The following is an 18,608-nucleotide window of genomic DNA, read 5'->3' as shown; positions in this document are numbered from 1 at the left end:
TTCTGGCACAATAATATGCATTCATAAGCAATATTTTTTTAGCCATTCTGCAGTTGACATATGCCCCTTGGTTTCTAGTTCTTTGCTACAAAGAAAAGAGCTCATATAAATATTTTTGTAAATATCTTTCTAGGACATCTTTGGAGCATATACATAGTTGTATCCCTGAGTAGAAAGAGCTTATTGACTTTGAGAACATAGTTCCAAATTGCTTTCCAGAATGGCTAGATCAATTTTAAACACCAACAAAATACCAGTTTGTCTATCTTCCCCTAGTCCCTGCAGCAATTGTCATTTTCCTTTTTTTGTCATCTTTAACAATATCATAGGTAGAACCTCAGAGTTGCTTTAAGACCAATCCTCAGTACTTTATATTAGATAGAACAAAATGAGGCACCCATATGTTATTCAACAATTAACCAAAGGAGGCTCATTTAATCATAGCAGAAGATTATTCAACAAGGATATGCATTGAAGATACCCCACACTGATTCACTAAATGAAGGCCCCTTGCATTAATTGTGTTCAGTGTGGCCCCTAGCTAAGCATCATAAAGTGCCTGAAAGTCTCACTGGGTGTTTTATACTCAGGAAAGGAAGAAGTGATGTCCATAGTCTGATTATTCCCCTCAGCCAATTAAATCTCAAGGATGATTTCAGCATCTTTTAAGAAAAAAAAACTAGCCTAACTACATGGAGGAAGGGTTTAGGATATTGCTCCTACTATAACATTTTTCAGTTAATGATTTGAAATTCTTCTGTGTGTCTGTTAATAGCTTGAATTTGGGAAATGGCAGTTCTTTATATGTCTGAGATATCAAATCTTTATCAGAGACACTCCCAAGATTTTTTTGCCTAATGATTCCTCTTCTAATTTTAACTACATTGATTTTGTTTGTAGACAAATGTTTGTATCATGAAATCAAACAAATTAAATTCTATTATTTGATCGTGCCACAATTATTTTTAGAAGCTGCTGATGAGCATGTTCTGGAGAAATAATTATTGATGACTAGTGGAGGATTGTTTTCCTAATCAATTTATTCCACATGTAATTAACTGTCATGATCACAAACCATGTGTCTGAATTAATACAGGTATAGAGGGAAGAGACCATCAACCGAAACATAATAAATTGAATATTATTTTATTTTATCAATATTTCACTTCTATACCATTTTCCCAGCAGATTTTTTCAAATAGTGAGTTCTTCTCCCAGAAGCTGGGGTCTTTAGGTTTATCAAACAATAGATTACTATAGTCATTGACTGTTGTGTATTGTGTACTTAATCTATTGCATTGATCTACTATCCTGGGTGCATGATCTAGGTATAAAAGTTGATACTGTAAGCAATCTAGGAGAGCAAGGAATAGTTTAGATTTATGGAGAAGGGAAAATTTCATGACGAAACAAGAATTAGAGAGCATTACTAAATGCAAAATGGATAATTTTGATTATTTTAAATTGAAAAGTTTTGTACAAATAGAGTCAATGTAATTAAGATTAGGAGGAAAGTGGAAAATTGGGGTAGAATTTTTACAACCAGTATTTCTGGAAAAGGCCTCATTTCTGAAATATACAGAAAATTGAATCAAATCTATAACAATACAAGTCATTCCTCGACTGATAAGTGGTCAAAGGATATGAACAGGCAGTTTTCAGAGGAAGAAATTAAAGATATCTATAAGCATATGAAAAAACGCTCTAAATTACTATTGATTAGCGAAATGCAAATCAAAACAACTCTGAGGTACCACATCTCACCAGTCAGATTGGCTAAGATGACAAAACAGGAAAATGATAAATGCTGGAGAGGATGTGGAAAAATTGGAACACTAATGCATTGTTGGTGGAGTTGTGAACCCATCCAACCATTCTGGAGAGCAATCTGGAACTATGCCCAAAGGGATATTAAAAAGTACATGCCCTTTGACCCAGCAATACCACTCCTGGGGCTGTATCCCAAAGAGATCATAGAAGAGGGAGGAGGGCCCGTATGTACAAAAATGTTTGCAGCAGCTCCACATGTGGCGCCAAAGAATTGGAAATCAATGGCTGAACAAGTTGTGGTATATGAATGTCATGGAGCATTATTGTGCTATAAGAAATGAGGAGCAGACGGACTTCATAATAACTTGGAGAGACATATAAACTGATGCCGAGTGAGGAGAGCAGAACCAGGCGAACTTTGTATACAATTACAGACACATCATATGTACGACAACTAACTTTGATAGACTAGGCTCCTCTCAGCAACACAAGGTTAGAAAACAACTACAAAATATTCAGGATGAAAAGGGATATCCGCAGACAGAGAAAGAACGACAGTCTGCAGATTGAAGCAAACTATTTGCTCTCTCTCATTTGTGTTTTATTTTGTGCCTTCTTTCTCATTGTTCACTCCATTGGTTATGATCCTTCTTTACAACATGACTAATGCTCAATGTGTAGGTATTTGTAGAACCTATATTTGATTACATGTCTCTATGAGGGGGTGGGGAGGAGGAGAGGGAAGAAGAAAAAATTTGAAACTCAAGGGACTGTGGAACTGAATGTTATAAAATAAATTTAAATTTTAAAAATATTTCACTTCTAGACCAGGCTTTAAACATCATGTGCTTAAAAACCAATTTTAAGATTAAAATGTCCAGAACTTTAGAGACAGCATTACATTGCTAGATAAGAGAGAAGTCAGTAGTTTTTTAAAAGGCCCATATACACAAAAATATTCCTAGTTGCATTTTTCAAAATAGCAAAGGACTCCAATGTATATATCCATCTGTTAGAGAATGTCTGAAAATATGTTAAATGGGTGGAACATGATATTACTGTACTGTAAGAAATGGGGAATATGATGAATATAAAAAAGATACTAGAAGACATAAACTTACACAAAATGAAGTAAGCAGAAACATGAAAACAGTATTTATGATGACAAAAAACTTAGCAAGAGTCAATCTTTTTTTTTAATTTTCAACTAACATGTATTTTAAAATTAATCTGACCCCCTTACTACCTTTCTACTCATTAAGCAAGTTTTTAAGAAATACACAAAAGACAAAACCTTCAATATGTGTGTGTTTATAGTATTCAGAAAAACAAATTCTCACATTAATCATGTCCAAAACTGCATGTCTTTCTGCATTTCAAGTTAATTATCTCTCTGTCAGGAGGTGAATGACCTGTCTTATCTTCATTTTTGATTCATGGTTTATCATTGTTTTGATCAGGGTTCTAAAATCTTTCAAAAATACTTTTCTTGGGGCCAGTAGGTGACACAGTGAAGAGAGCCCTGAAGTCAGGAGTACCTAAGTTCAAATCCAGCCTCAGACACTTAACATTCACTAGTCATGTGACCTTGGGCAAGTCATTTAACCCCAATTGTCCTGCCTTCCCCCCTCCAAAAAGCAAAAAAAAAAAAAAATTTACTTTTCTCTATAATGTTGTTATCCTTGTATACAAGGATATTATTACATTATTACTTAAATTCTCATTTTTCTCTGTATTAGTTCATAAGCCCTTCCAGTTTCCTCTAAGATTGTCCACTTAATTTCTTGTGGTACAATAATATTCTAATATATTTATATTTATTAATCATTCCTCAAAAGCTTCTCTTTTTTCCCTATTTTTAGCTACCATGAAAAAGGCTGCTATAAATACTTTTGTGCAAATGGATACTTTTCTGTTTTCTTTGATTTGATTTTTTTTCAAGAATATAAGCCTAGTAGTGGTATAGCTGGGTCAAAGGCTATGCGCAGCTTGGTAACTCTGAGAATAGTTCCACATTGCTTTGCAAAATGTTTGGCAGCTCCACCAATAGTTTTACTACAGTCCCTTCAACACTTGGCAATTTCCTCTTTTGTCATCTCTGCCAGTAGGATAGGTGTGAAGTAGAATCTCACTTTGCATTTCTTTAGTTAATAGTAAATTAGAACAATTTTTTTTTTAAATATGATTGTTGGTAGTTCAGATTTCTTCCTTTGGAAGCTGTCTTTCATTTCTTTTGATTAATTATCTTTGGGAAATAATTTAGTCTTATAAATTTTAATTAATTTTCATATATCTCATAAATGAGACCTTTATTAGAGAAACTTGTTATATAGATTTTTTTTTACCAATTATACATTTCCCTTCTGGTTTTTATATTAGATTTTTTAACTTTTAAAATTTCATACATTCAAAATTATCCATTTTCATTTGTGTGAGCCTCTTTATTTAGTCAGTAACTCTTCCCCTATTAATAGATCAGATTTTTTTCATTGCTCTTGTAATTTGTTGATGGTGTGACCTTTTATATATAGGTTATATATATAGGACACACACACATTGGAAGTTTAACTTGGTTTGTAATATGAGTTGTTAGACTATATCTTGTTGCTGCCAGACTGCTGTCCTATTTTCTCAACAATTTTTATCAAATAGCGAGACCTTTCTAGTAGACTTTTATAACAAAGTGATCAAAAGCAGAAGGAAAGGACTGGTATGTACAAAAATACACAGAGTAAAACTTTGTGTTATAGCAAAGAACTGCTAACAAATTTGATGCTCATCTACTGGAGAATGGCTGAACAAAGTATGGCATATAAATATAATAGATTATTGTCCCTTGAAAAATGACAAAAAGCATGGATTTAATGAGACCTGGGGAGACTCGCATGAATTTAATGTAGATTAAAGTGAACAGAAACATGAAAATAATTTATACCAAGCATTAAGAATTCTTATCAATGTGATGAGCCATATGACCAATTTAATTCTGCAGTCTTCTCTTGAGTCTTTCTCCCTTATCATTGATCTTGTCCTACCAAAGCTCATCCTTGGACTACTCCCATTGCTTTCATCCCTATTCACAAGCTACAGAAAGAACCTCAAGAAACAAAGCTGACTGAATCCACTACAAATTTTTGTTACATAACCTCAACTAATCCTCAGTAGCATCTGTCCATTTTACTGTTATGTTTACACAGAGAACAGTAAAAGACAATGAGAAAAGAAGAAAGGCCTTGGGGCCTTTTGTTCATTGAGGTCACATGACCCCAAAAAACTGCCTTCTGTACTTGATTTCTGCATTTGTTCTCTTTTATTCTACATAAAGAGAATGAAGACTCCAAATTTGAAAGGTCAGTAGAATGAGCCACAGGAATTCAAGTCATTGTCCAAGTTAGGTTTTATAGCTAGCACACCATTAATGCCTTGAGGTCTAAGGAGTAGACTTCAGGTGTGGTCTTCTGAATGCAAACCACAGAAACTGAGAGGAAAAGTCCACGTCATGAAACTTGGTGGGACCAAGTTGGAACTAAGCTAAATTATGAACCTACTACTTTCAGAGACTGAAGTGGTATAAAGGGAAGCATAATAAAGTTAACATTGCCATTAGAATTCTTTAAATTATTCCTAAGATCTAACGCTTTTGAAAATTGTTCTAAACAAGCTTTTTTTTTCCAGTGAATTTAATTTCTGGTCCTTAATTTAAGAACTTAACTTCATCTTACTTTTTCTTGTTTTCTTCATTTTTTCTTTCTTAGTTATTTAAATACACAACTTCTTAAGAAAAGCAGTTGTTCTGAAATGTAGGTCCTAATTTTTTTCAAAGAAAAAAACAAAATAGTTCATTCTTCAATTTGAGAGCACTCAGTGAAAAATTGATGCAAATGGTACATAAATCCTTTGCAAGTTTGACCCTTCCTTCATGAGGTGCAAAATAACTCTGGCTTTTCCAAGTTAAGGGAACACTTCAATAGCACTTATCTGAAGATAAAACTTTCCATTCTGTATAGGAGGAATACATCAAATACACTCTTCTAATTTAATTTATGGGCTCCCTCTTCTAGGAACAAAACCTACACTCAAAAAGGTAAGAGATTTCAGAACATAAATTTTATTGCCTCAGATCCCCAGACCAGATATATTGATAGAGAACAGAAGCAAAATCTATTTCAAACAATAGGTTATTGGGGGCGGCTAGGTGGTACAATGAATAGAACACCTGGAGTCAGAAGGACCTGAGTTCAAATCCAGCCTAAGACACAACACAAAAACTAGCCATGTGACCTTGGGCAAGTACTTAACCCTGATTGTCCTACCTTCCTGCCTCCAAAAAGCAAAATAATAATAATAATAATAATAGGTTATCAACACTAATTTCTCATACTCCCAAAATAGGAATTCTACAATCCAGTATCTGGGATTTCAAATTATTATTTCCTGGGAAACAAATGCTTTTCTCAAATCAGTTTTTCTTTTCTTTCTCTGAAAACCTTTACTAGTGATAGGCACAATTTCATTTGTCAATAAATCTTCATAGCTTGCAAATGAAAACTGAGTAAAAAAAAAATTTAAGCTATTAGAATATCCTTTCTTCAAACTTTCCTTCACTTTACATTTCACTTAATAAGAGACTTAGATCTAGAAGGAACCTTAAAAATAATCCACATTTTTTTAAAAAAAGATGATGAAACTGAAACTTAGAGAAGTTACGTGACACAGCTAATAATTGTCAGAGTTGGGACTTTAACCCACATCTTCCTGACGCCAAGCTTAGCACTTCATCCACTATGCCACACTGCCTCCCAAAGGTCAATTTTCAAATTAAAGAACTTAAAAATAAAACCCCATGAATTATCCATTTCATTGCTGGAATCATATGCAAAAACTTTCCCCTAAAGTATGTTTTCATTGACTTTGTTCTCATTATTATAAGAATCTCTTAGGCCAAGAAAATATTGTATTGGAAAACATTTTAAAATCTGAAATAATTGATTTTGCCCCTCTCTCCTTGTTGATTAAGAAAAAACTGGGATAAAGTGTCATTCAGAATATATTTAAAATTATTTAACTCATTATATGCTGAACACTTTTAGTTTTCTTCAATATACCATATACTTTTAACTGCAAGTTGCAGATAGCCATACAATGTTAACTGGAGAGAGAGAGAAAGAGAGAGAGAGAGAGAGAGAGAGAGAGAGAGAGAGAGAGAGAGAGAGAGAGAGAGAGAGAGAGAGAGAGAGAGAGAGAGAGGGGGGGGGGGGGATGGAGGAAGGAAGGAAGGAACGAAGGAAGGAAGGAAGGAAGGAAGGAAGGAAGGAAGGAAGGAAGGAAGGAAGGAAGGAAGGAAGGAAGGAAGGAAGGAAGGAAGGAAGGAAGGAAGGAAGGAAGGAAGGAAGGAAGGGACATTTTAACCTAACATGCATATGTCATACTATGTAGTCAAGCAAAACAAATTCCCACATTGGCCATGTCAAAAAATATCTGTTATCTTTAAGCCTGAAAGTTCTCCCAAAAAATATTCACAAACCTCAAAATGTATTCAAACACTGATCAGTCCAACTCCTAAATCCTAAAATATTTTGAAAAGAAGGAATCAGGCTTTATACATTTAAGGACATGGAATTAAAATATGCATGAATTCATCAACTTTTGCTGCAAGAAGGCATATGTATAAGATCTTTACAAATATGCATGCCAATATATATAATTTAAAACCATGTAGCACAAATTAATATGGATAAATTTCTCAAAATTTTATCAAAGAATCTGAATGTAAATGTGAACTATTGATCTCAATTGATTTATCAGAGGAATATTTTATCTGTGAAAAAATTATTTCCTCCTTAATTGAACTGAGAAATTGCAACATAAACAAAAGGACAGATTGGAATGAAAACAAGAAATTAAATATGCCTCCAATATCTAAAATATGCCTACAAAAGCTTGTATTGCCAACATTTTCCAAAATTTATTTAATTTAATTTATGTCTATGCTCATGCAATAAAGATGTAAATCCTCACTTTACTTTTTTTTTCCAATATTGAATTCTAGCTGTTATTCCCATTGAGAAAAAAGAAAGAAAAAGAAAAAATAGCTTAAGGAAGCTCTCTGGCATTCAATTTGTCTTTTACATTTATGTCTTAATAGTAGTATAATTAACAAATTTTTATTGCTTCTTTCACAAAACTATCCATTATTATTTAAAAGAATAATTTAAACAGAATAAAATAATATTTAATAGTTTGATTTAAAAATTATATATGTCAGGGCTGCTAGGTAGTGCAGTGAATAGAGCACTGGCCCTGGAGTCCGGAGGACCTGAGTTCCAATCTTATCTCAGACACAACACAAAAACTAGCCGTGTGACCTTGGGCAAGTCACTTAACCCCAATTGCCCTCCAAAAAGAAAAAAATGACATATGCATGCACATGTATGTGTGCAAAAACATCTAGGCACTGGAATACTAATGAAATGTTAAAAAAAAAAAAGACAAAGGAAGTGGTTATAGAGAAACCTGAAAAGACCTGTATGAACTGATGGAGTGAACTGAGCAGAACAAGGAAAACAATTTATACAGCAGTATTATACAGACAAAAAAGTTTGAAAGAATTCTGACTAATGTAATAACTACCACAATTACAGAGGATTCATCAGGAAACATGCTGCCCTATATGAAAAAAGTAGTTCTCAAAAGACTAATTGCAAACTTTTAAGAACCATGTGAAAGAAATGTGAATCAAAAGAACCTTAATATTTCACTTCAAACATCAAAAAGTGGCAAAGATGATAAAAGATGGAAATAGGAAATGTTGGAGGATTTGTGGAAAGATAGTTCATTGGTGGAGCTTTTAATCAGGAAAACTATTTAAGAAAGCAATTTGAAATTATGTAAACAAAGTGACTAAAATGTTCATACCTTTTATTGAGAGATTCCATGACAAGGCTTATAGACAAAGTAAGACACTGATAAGAAAAAAGCCCAAATATTTAGAGCAGCAATTTTTGTGATACCAAAGAATCAATAACAAAGTAGATAATCATCAATTGGGGAATGGCTAAGCAAAATCTGGTACATAAATGAATTGGTATATTCCTGTAATGTAGGAAATAATTAATGTGATGAATACAAAGAAACACATAGTGAAAGATGCACAAAATTTTGCTTAAGAAATTCTGTCTAAAAGCAGAATAGGACAAATGAAAAAAAGAGGAACAAAAATTCACTGAAGAAAAGAACTCCTTAAAAAGCCAAATTTGCATATGGAAAAAGAGGTACAAAAGTTTACTAAAGAAAATAATTCCTTGAAAATTAGAATTGGATAAGTGAAAAATAATTATTCCATGAGATTAAGAAAAACTAAAACAAAGTAAGAAGAATGAAAAATAGAAGAAAACATGAAATCCCTCATTGGAAAAATAACTGATGTGGAAAATAGATACAGGAGAAATAATTTAAGAATTATTGATCTACCTGAAAGCTAGTATTTTTTTTTAAAAAAAGGGGATGGGGGGTCTAGACATTATATTTCAAGATCTTAGATCCAGAAGGTAAAATATGAAATGAAAAAAAAATCACCAATTACTTCTTGAGAGAGATCCCAAAATGAAAATTCCCAGAAATATTATTCCCAAATTCCAGAACTCCCAGGTCAAGGAGAAAATACTGCAAGTAACCACAAACAAACAATTCAAATTATCATGGAGCCACAATAAGGATAGCACAAGATTTAGCAACTTCCTCATTAAAAGAACAGAGGGCTTACAATATGATTTTCTAGAAGACAAAGGGGCTATGATTACAACCAAGAATAACCTACCAAAAATAACTGAGTATAATCTTTCAGGGAGGAAATGGATATTTATTAAAATAGAGGAATTTAAGCATTCCTGATGGAAAGAGCAGAGCTGAATAGAAAATTTGACATTCAAATAAAAGACTCAAGAGAATAATAATAAAAAGATAAACATGAAAGAGTTATCATAAGGGACTCAATAGAGTTAAATTGTTTACATTCTTATATAGGAAAATGATACATGTTACTCCTAAGAACTTTATTCATATTAAGGCACTGAGAAGGCATCTACATAAACAGACGGCATGTGTATGAATTGATTATATTGGGATAATCTCCAAAGATAGATAGATAGAGATATGAAAGAGGAATGCACTAAGAGAAGGGGGAAGACAGAATGAGGGGAAATTTTCTCACATAAAAAAGACATCTAAAGAAAAACTTTTATAGTAGGGAGCAAATAAAGGTGTAGCAGACAATGTTTGAACCTCACTCATCAGAATTGGATTAGAGAGGAAAGGAAATAAAATATGTATGTATGTAGGCAAGTAGGTATATACATATTCAGTTGTGTTTAGAAATCTATCTTACCCAACAGGGAAAAAGAAGAGGTATGAGGAAGAGGAGGATGATAAAAAGGACAGATTAAGGGAGGCAGTGTTCAGAAGCAGAATAGACTTTTGTGGAAGTTCACTCTTTTAAAAAGAGAGAAGGATAAACAGAAAAAATAGGATAGAGAGAAATATGCCATCAGCAATCATAATTATGTGTATGAATGGGATGAGCTAAATCATAAAATGGAAGCAGATAGCAGAATAAATTAGAAACCAGAATCCAATAGCATGTTGTATACAAGAAACACACTTGAAACAAAAATATACCCAGAGTTAAAACATAAATGGCTGGAGCAAAATCTCTTATGCTTCAACTGAAGTTAAAAAAGCAAGGGAAGTAGTAATCTCGGACAAAGCAAAAACAAAATTAGACCTAATTAAAAGAGATAATGAGGGAAAGTGCATTTTGCTAAAAGATACCATAAACAATTTTAAAGCATATTTCTCTGATAAAGGCCTTATTTTTCAAATATATAGTGAACAGTGAATTTTTTTTTTAATGAGCCATTACTCCATTGATGGTCAAAACATATGAACAAGCAGCTTTCAGAAAAAGAAATCTAAGCTATTTATAATCATATGAAAAAAAAGTGCTCAAAATCACTAGTAATTAGAGAAATACAAATTAAAACACCTGTGAGGTACCACCTCACACCTATTAGAAATGACAAATGCTGGAGGGGATGAAAGAAAATGGTCTATTAATGAATTGTTGGTAGAGTAGTGGACTGGTCCATTCTAGAAAACAATATGGAACTATGACCAAAGGGCATAAAACTTCGATTCATCAATATCACTGCAAGGTCTATATCCCAAACAGAGCAAAGGAAAAGGACCAAAATGTACAAAAATATTTATAGCAGCTCTTTTTGTGGTGGCAAAGAATTGTAAATTAAGAGGATGCTCATCAGTTGAGGAATGGCTGATCAAGTTGTGGTATATGAATGTAATGGAATACTATTGTGCTATAAGATATGATGGGGGGTCAGAAAAACATAGTAAAACATACATGAACTGATGCATGGTGCATTAACAACTAGGAGATCATTGTGCCCAGCATTATTGTAATAATGATGATCAGCCACGAAAGACTTGGCAACTCTCTGATCAATACAATGATCCAAGACAATTCCAAAGGGCTCATGATGAAAAAATGCTATCCACTTCCAGAGAGAAAACTGTTGAACTTACTGAAGATTGAATAATTTTCTTTCTTTATTTTGCTTTGTTTTGAGATACAGCCAATATGGAAACATGTGTTGCATGATTTCAAATATATAATGATATATTGCTTGCCCTCTCATTAGATGGGGGAGAGGTGGAAAGGAGGAAGAGAATCTGGAACTCAAAATTTCATAAGAAAAAATGCTAAAAATAAATAATAAATATTTTTTAAAAAACATTTAATGCAGAGGGATAAAAGAAGTCTCCTTGAAAGACCCCAGTATTAGTGGACATAATGTAGATAAAGATCCAGCAAAGAAAATAGAGAAGTAGTCAGATAGGTAGGAAGGGAACGAGAAGAGATCAATGTCATAAAAACCTAGAGAGTAATATAAAGAAAATAGCAGGGATATAATACTATTGTACTTCAAGAAATGATGAAATGAATGATTTCAGGGAAATCTGGGGAGATTTGTATAAACTGATACAAAGTGAAGTAAGCAGAACCAAGAGAGCAGTTTATGCAATAACAATGATGTAAAGATAATCAACTTTGAAAAACTTAGGAATTATGATCAACACAAGGACCCCCAACAATTCCAGAGGATTCATGGTGAAATATGATGAAATATGAAACATCCCATGGCATTTTTTCTGGCTGTCCCCCATTATTGGAATGTTCTTATCTCTACCTATTGGCTTTCCTGGTGCCCTTTCTGAAAAATAACTTTTGTAGAAGGCTAATTAAGCTTAGTTGCCTGATTTTTAATATGGAGAGTATCTGTGAAGTTTGTGAATGATAGTAGTGTCATATAATCCCTCAGGACTACCCCTAGCTTCTCAAAATAGCAGTAGTCAACTGTTTGGGGTGTAGGGTATATTCAGGGAAGACTAGTACCCTGGTGTGAGGGCAAACAGGCTAAACCAGGTTGAGGGTAACTAAGGGGTCTCAACCCCTTCAGTGAATTAGAGGGGTGTCCCCAAACATATGAAGACTTCCTCCAACAGAATGGGCAGATGAAAACAATTTCTTCCAATGTCCATGTGGGCCACTAAAGCAGGTGCTGTGGAATGCTTAGAGTTTGCTTAGACATCAAAGACACCAAAAGTCATACACTGCATCCTGAACCATCACCAGTAGTCTTGACTTTTTCTTACCACTGTACCCCAGTGATTCTGGAAAAAGGGGTAAAACCAATGACTTTGCTCAACTATACCTCACTTAAATACAATTTATGTTCCAATCAAAAGGCATCACCCATACCACTTTGCCATTTTTACCTATTTCAAAATCCTGTGGCAATAGGCAAATGTCACAACCCTGCACACAGGCAGCCCAGACCATAGGACTGTCTTCTTAGTGGACTAAAGCAGCTGTGGGATTCAGCAGACCATGAGTGTCTGATCAGCCTTTTTTAAGGACTGAACTCCTCAACTCTTCTTTTTTGCTTTTTGCTTTATGGAGGGGGTAAGGTAGGGCAATTGGGGTTAAGTGACTTGCCCAAGGTGACATGGCTAGTTTTGTGTTAAGTGTCTGAGGCCAGATTTAAACTCAGGTTCTCCTGACTCCAGGACCAGAGCTCTATTCACTGCACCACCTAACTGTCCTTTGTTATGGGAATGAGAATCTGAAGATCTTCCCTGCCCCTAAGCCCTTTGATAGGCTTAGGTGACTCTGAGAACCTTCCCTGATTTGAGAATATGCTCTGCCTTGTAATGAGCTGAACGTGGTCACCTGGAGCCTGTGGTGGGAAGCTTGTTCTTCACACCTTGTTACTTTGTGATTGGGCAGTGGGTCAAGAGGGTTGTGATGGTCTCTGTCCCAGGAGAAGGCTGTATATACCCTGATGTGAGGTTTTGCTGTGGGGCTCACTTTGGGAAGAGTTGTGTGATGTGCCCAGATGAGACTCTGAGCAGCTGTTGAGCCCCAGTTTTGAAAACCCAGATGTTGGTGCTTGCCTCTCTGGTAACTGAGTAGGTATCGATGTAATGGTCAGACAGTGAGAAGCCCTGTCTACTGATCTGCTTCTGTCTGCTTGTAACTTCTCTTTGTATTCTCTGAAGTTCAGGGGGCTGACTTTTTCCCCTGAACAAGGTAAAATAATATATGTTTGATTGATTAAAGTAAGACTGTTAAAACATTTTGAGTTGCTTTCTTTTGGATAAGCAGATCTAAGAACGTGTGTTGGCAGCCACCCTGGGTATGCCACGGTTCTTGCTGCTACACCTCAGAACTCCTCAACTCTTATTTTGAGGAAAAGGCCCTAAATATCATCTGTTTCACCCAACCCTGATAGGCTTACCACAGTAAGTGGGAATCCTACCTTACAGTTGAAATACACACAAAAAAGTACAAAAACTTTTGCAAAAATGATTCCACTCACCATTGGTAAATGGAATGCACACACACTTATACACAGCATAAAATCCTATAAACCTGAAAGACAAACAACTCTTGTTTGGAAGGAACTCAGCAGGTATTACATCCAAATAGCAGCCCTGAATGAAACAAGACTGGCAAATGAAGACTTGCAGAAGTCAGAGCTGGATGCATGTCTTTCTGGAGTGACCACAATAAAGGAGAACTCTGTGAAGCTGGCAGAGGTTTTTCCATCAAAACTAATCTAGTCAACAAACTTGAATGCTTACCAAAAGGAGTGAACAGGCTCATGACAATGGGATTGTCACTTGTAGGAAAGTGCCATGCCACCATCATCAGTGTGTAGGCTCCCACCATGATGAACCTTGATGAGGTCAAAGAAAAAATTTATGAAGACCTGGAAACCCTCTTCTCCAATGCCAAAAGAAGACAAGCTTATAATTCTGAGTGATTTTAGTGCAAGAGTAGGTACAGACTACCAGACATGGCAGGGAGTCCTTGAGAGGAATGGAGTCGGAAACAGCAACAGGAACAGTCACTCACTACTGATGACTTGTGCTTCTCATCCCAGTCCTGTCTTCTGTTTACCTAAATGCAATAAAACTTTGTGGATGAACCCCCACAGAAAATATAGGCATTTGATAGACTATGTCATTGTAAGTAGAAGAGATAGATGGGTGTGAGAATAACTAAGGTGATGTGTGGCTGAGAGTGCTGTACTAATCATAGACTCATCCTCTTCAAGCTAAATATCTGCATTCAACATAAGCAGAAGCCCAAGGAAAGATGACTACCAGAAGACTCAATGTCAACAGATTAGAATGGACACAGTTTTCTCAGCAGAAACAGTTAATTATTAAATTGGAGGGAAAGCTAAGTCAACACAAAGTTGGCAACAATGGAGCAGAAAAGGAGGGGATAGCTTTCAGAGATTTGCATTTACTCATCTGGACCAAAATACTCACAAACATCAGGATGTATTTGACAGAAGTGATGGGGAAATTCAGAAACTGCCAAACAAAAAACAAGACCTCCACAGGGTTTACTAACAGGATAGTTTATCTGTCTATAAGAAGGCAGCATTTAACTCCATCAAAAGGAAAGTCAAGCAAAGCTTACAGAGATGCAGGATCCTTGATTCAGTAAAAAAAAAAAAAAGGCAGATTAAATTTAATTTTATACTGATAATAACAAGCCAAAGCACTTTTATGATGCCCTCAAGGCTATTTATGAGCCAAACGCTGTGACACATCTCAGCTACTCAGTGCTGTTATAACCACATTGATTAGTGATAAGGACATGATGCTGGAGAGATGGGATGAACACTTCCATAGTATTCTCAACAGAGCATTATCAATCAATGCTGAAACCATTAACCAAATATCTCAGGTTGAAATCAATCCTTCTCTAGATGAATTCCAACTGAAGAAGAGGTTTTGAATGCCATTAGGCTCCTCTCATGTGGCAAAGTGCCTGGTACTGATTCTATTCCACCTGAGATTTATAAGGCAAGGGATGTACTGCTCATACAAAAGCTGACTGAAATTTTCCAGATTATATGGCAAGAGTAGATTATCCTCCCGGAGTTCAAGGATGCTTCCATTGTCCTATCTAGAGGTAAAGTAAGTATATTGTCCTATGACAACTGGGGGGCAGGGGAGTAGGGCAGGGAGTGTCTCTCTCTTAGTCATTGCTAGCAAGAATCTTGCCAGGGTCCTCCTTAACAGGCTGATGTTCATCCACCTTGGAGCCAGTGTGACTTCAGAAAGGGCCAGGGAACAAAAGATATGGTGTTTGCTGCCTGAAAATGCCAAAAGAAATGCCAAGAGCAGAACAGAGGTCTACATACAATGTTCATTGATCTGACCCAGGCCTTTGATACTGTCAGTTCCAAGGGCTTGTGGGAAGTCATGGCAAAATTTGGTTGCCTGAAGAAGTTATTTAGCATTGTATGTCAATTTATTTTGCTGTTGTTGTTTTTGAGAGGTTTATAGAGGCAACTGGGATTAAGTGACCTTTCCCAGGGTCACACAGTTAGCAAGTATCTGAGGCCACATTAGAACTCAGGTCCTCCTGACTTGAGTCAGTACTCTATCCACTGTGCCACTTAGCTGTTTGCACAGGTTCTGGATAATAGATGATACTCTCATGCTTTCCCAGTCACCAATGGAGTGAAGCAAGGCTAGGTGATTGTTCCCTTGTTTTTTAGCATGATATTTTCAGCAATGTTGTCAGACGTATTCAACAAAGACTAATGATTTGTTTAACTGATGATAAATTATTTAACTTGAAAAGATGTAATGGTAAGGGAATTATAATATCTTCCCTGATTTTTAATAGACCTAGGGAAGTTGAAGATCTTCTCTGCCCCTTAATGGGCTTCAAGTGGAACCCAACAGGAGGAGTTTGATTGGGGGGGGGACTTATTTTTCAGGAAGGCTCACAACTTTTGGTACTTTGAGATTAGCCAGTGGGTCACAAAGGTTATGATGTTCTCTGACCCTGAAGAAGGGTATATATACTCTGAGGTGAGGTTTTGCTTTGGGGCTCACTTATGGGAAGAGTTGTGTGATTTGGCCGGATGAAACTCTGGGCAGCCGTTGAGCCCTGGCTTCGAAAATCCAGGTGTTGGTGCTTCTCTCTCTGGTAACTATGCATGTATGTAATGGTCAGACAGCTAGAAACCCTGTCTGTTGGTCCATTGAATTGGGTTATTTTCTCTGTCTGTATTTTTTGTCTGCTTATAATTTCTGTTTGTATTTTCTGAAGTTCAGGGTGCCGACTTTTTGCCCTGAACTAAGTGAATGAGATGTGTTTGTGTGTGTATGTATGTATAAATAAACATATACACATACATATATATGTTTAATTAAAGAGTGTTGACTCCTTTAAAGTTGCTTTCCTTTAGTAAAGCAAATAAAAGAACCTGTGCTAACAGTCATCCTGGTTATGCTAAGGTGCTTGCTGTTACAAAAGACTACAAGCCAAGACTAAGGTGAAAGGAAAGCTGGTGCGTGATTTTTTTGTTCAGAGATGATTTTGCACTCAGTACATTCCCTGAAGCTGAGATGCAGCAAAGTATAGATCAATTCTCTTCTGCTTGTGTTAATTTTGGCCTAACAATTAACACCAAGAAAACAAAGTTTCTCCAGTAGTCAGCACCACACCATACATGGAACCATTGGTTACAGCAAATAGAGAAATTTTGAATGCTGTAGATAAATTCACTTACCTTGGCAATATACTTTCCAGGGATGTACGCATAGATGATGAGGTTGATGCACACATTGCCAGAGCTAGCTCAGTGTTTGGAAGGCTCCTAAGGAAAGTGTGGGAGAGAAGAGGTATTAGACTGCCTACCAAACAGAAGGTCTACAGAGTCATTGTATTGACCTCATTGTTGTATGCCTGCAAAACCTGGATAGTATACCAGCACCATGCCAGGAAATTGAATTGCTTCCCTTTGAATTTTCTTTGGAAGATTCTGAAGATCACCTGACAAGATAAGATATTAGACACTGAGGTCCTTTCTCAAGCTGAAAAGCCAAACATTCACACTCTACTGCAGAGGGCCCAAATTTAATGAGCTGGCTACATTGTTTGAATGCCAAAAGTATGTTTTCCTAAAAGATTATTTCATGGACAATTCCTACAAGGCAAGTGCTCACATGAAGGTCAGAAGAAGCAATACAAGGACACTCCCGAAGTCTCTCTGAAGAACTTTGGAATTGATTGTGTGACATGAGAAACACTGGCACAAGACCACCAGTATAGTGGGCCTGCATCAAAGAAGCCACTGTGCTCTATGAGTGAGACAGAATTGCAGGAGCTCAAGAGAAACAAGAGAAGCACAGACTTAGAGACATCTCCTTTCCAGATGTTCATGTGGACTATTTGTGCTTTACTTGTGGCAGAGTCTTCCAAGTTCATATTGGTCAGACCAGTGATAATCCTACACAGTATACCTTCACTCCAACATGGTGATTTATTTTGGTCTTCTTCAAGAATGAAGGACAACCAACCAGTCAGCTGCTCTCTGGTGACCCACTCCAACCTGAGCAAGTGAACACCAGTTGGAAAAATGGCCCTACAGAGATTGCTACACCATTATGATATTAAATTTAACATACACTAAAAGCAACAACAATAATAACAAACTTACTTAATATATGTTACATTTTCCTATATTAATATATTTACTATTTTTTGTATTTTAAAATGCTCAGGTGTGGTGGATAGCTAGTCAGGCTATTTGCACATACAATCTGTACCTCCTGTACAAGAGCTCATGGTGGACAGCTCGATCAAGAGATAGATGGCTAGATAAAACACTAATTAAATGCTTACTATGTATCAGTCACTGCATGCTAAGCACTGGGTTAAAAAAAAAGTGCAAAAGTGGTTCCTGCTTTCAAAAGGACCTTACATTTTAAAAGGGGGTAGCAAAACATAAAAGGGGAGGAGGAAAGTAGATATATACATACATGCATATATGATTTTACATATACATAGCAAATACAAATATATGCATATATGTGAGCAAGAGAGAGAGAGAGAGATTTTTTTACATAAAACAAAGGAAGAAGGAAAGTAGAAGGATCTACCAAACAAAAATAAGAAATAAACATGATGTTCTTCCAGCAAATGGAAGGAGGGCATTGTAGGGAAGAAGCAATTGTATAGCTAACCAAATTATAGTACACAAATATAATGGAATATTATTGTTCCATAAGAAAGGACAAATTAAACAATTTCAGAGTAAACTTAGAGGACCGCTATAAACGGATGCAAATTCAAATGAGCAGAGCTACAGGAACAACTTATACAAGAACAGCAACACTGTAGATAAAACAACTTTAAGAGACTTTAGAATTTTGATCAATGCATT

At 35.8% G+C, this 18,608-nt stretch overlaps 1 protein-coding gene across 1 annotated transcript in view; it reads right to left on the bottom strand.

The window, feature by feature from the left end:
* ERG (ETS transcription factor ERG) overlaps positions 1 to 16,976 on the bottom strand; it is a 172,831-nt gene extending 155,855 nt beyond the window's left edge. The window contains exon 1 of the mRNA XM_069075014.1: positions 16,953 to 16,976. The gene's annotated coding sequence lies outside the window, so the exon portion shown is untranslated. The remainder of the gene's footprint in view (positions 1 to 16,952) is intronic.
* Between the last annotated feature and the right edge of the window lie 1,632 nt (positions 16,977 to 18,608).

The sequence above is a fragment of the Petaurus breviceps genome, unplaced genomic scaffold (assembly GCF_028583685.1).
Source record: "Petaurus breviceps papuanus isolate PSGF00001 unplaced genomic scaffold, PetGlider_PUasm1.0 90897, whole genome shotgun sequence".
Taxonomy (NCBI): domain Eukaryota; kingdom Metazoa; phylum Chordata; class Mammalia; order Diprotodontia; family Petauridae; genus Petaurus; species Petaurus breviceps.
Note: the sequence above shows the minus strand (reverse complement) of the source record. Positions and strands in the feature narration are given on the sequence as shown.